Raw genomic sequence first — 1332 nt, 5'->3', positions numbered from 1 at the left:
GAAACCAGCAGTATCAGAAAAAGAAGGGGAAAAGTTCAAGGCTCGACTGGTTGCAAAGGGATTTTCGCAGCAGAAGGGGATAGATTATGATGAAATCTTTTCTCCTGTGGTCAGACATACTTCAATCAGGGCAGTGCTTGCATTAGTAGCAATTTGGGATTTGCATTTGGAGCAGATGGATGTTAAAACTGCTTTCTTGCATGGTGATTTGGAGGAGCAGATTTACATGAAGCAGCCAGAAGGGTTCACTCAACCTGGACAGGAGCATCTGGTTTGCAGGTTAAAGAAATCGTTGTATGGGTTGAAACAGTCTCCAAGACAATGGTACAAGCGATTTGACTCCTACATGATGCAGATTGGCTACAGGCGATGTGAGTATGATTGTTGTGTTTATGTGAAAAGCCTTGATGATGGTTCTATTATTTTTCTGTTACTGTATGTTGATGATATACTGATTGCTGCAAAGAATATGAATGATGTTCGTGGTTTGAAAGCTTTATTGAGCCAGGAATTTGACATGAAAGACTTGGGTCCTACGAAGAAGATTCTTGGAATGGAGATTCATCGGGACAAAGACTCAAGACGATTATGCTATCTCAACGAGGCTATGTTGAGAAAGTGTTGGAAAGGTTTGAGATGAGCAATGCAAAGCCTGTAAGCACTCCTTTGGCAAATCATTTTAAGCTTTCTTCAGAAGAGTGTCCTAAGACTGATATAGAAATTGAAGACATGGCAAAGGTTCCATATGCCAGTGCAGTTGCCTGCTTGATGTATGTTATGGTATGTACTCGTCCTGATTTGTCTCATGTTGTTAGTCAAGTCTGCAAATACATGGCTAAACCTGGAAGGCAACATTGGGAAGCATTCAAGTGGATTTTCAGGTATCTGAAGGGTACTATAGGAAATGTAATTATTTTTTGCAATCAGTGGAATGATTCTTCAGTTGTGGGGTACGTTGATTCAGACTATGCAGGTGATTTGGATGACAGAAGGTCTACAACTGGGTATGTGTTTACTCTTGGTGGAGGGCCTATATGTTGGAAATCAACAATTCAGTCTATTGTGGCATTATCTACAACTGAAGCAGAGTATAGGGCAGTAGCTGAAGCTGCTAAAGAAGCCTTATGGCTTGCTGGGCTAGTAAAGGAACTGGGCATTGAGCAAGGTGGAGTTCAGTTGCATTGTGACAGTCAGAGTGCTATTTATCTGGCTAAGAACCAGGGGTACCATGCGAGAACCAAGCACATTGATGTCAGGTATCACAAGATCAGAGAGTTGATTGCTTCTGGGGAGATACTGTTGCAGAAGGTTCATACTGATGAGAATGCAGCT

The 1332-nt window shown here is 41.8% G+C and overlaps 1 protein-coding gene across 3 annotated transcripts in view; it reads right to left on the bottom strand.

Moving 5' to 3' along the window:
- LOC110021113 (glutamyl-tRNA(Gln) amidotransferase subunit B, chloroplastic/mitochondrial) overlaps positions 1 to 1332 on the bottom strand; it is a 15056-nt gene that overhangs the window by 3257 nt on the left and 10467 nt on the right. The window lies entirely within an intron of this gene.

The sequence above is a fragment of the Phalaenopsis equestris genome, unplaced genomic scaffold (assembly GCF_001263595.1).
Source record: "Phalaenopsis equestris unplaced genomic scaffold, ASM126359v1 Scaffold000121, whole genome shotgun sequence".
Taxonomy (NCBI): domain Eukaryota; kingdom Viridiplantae; phylum Streptophyta; class Magnoliopsida; order Asparagales; family Orchidaceae; genus Phalaenopsis; species Phalaenopsis equestris.
This window is presented reverse-complemented; position numbering and strand designations above follow the sequence as displayed.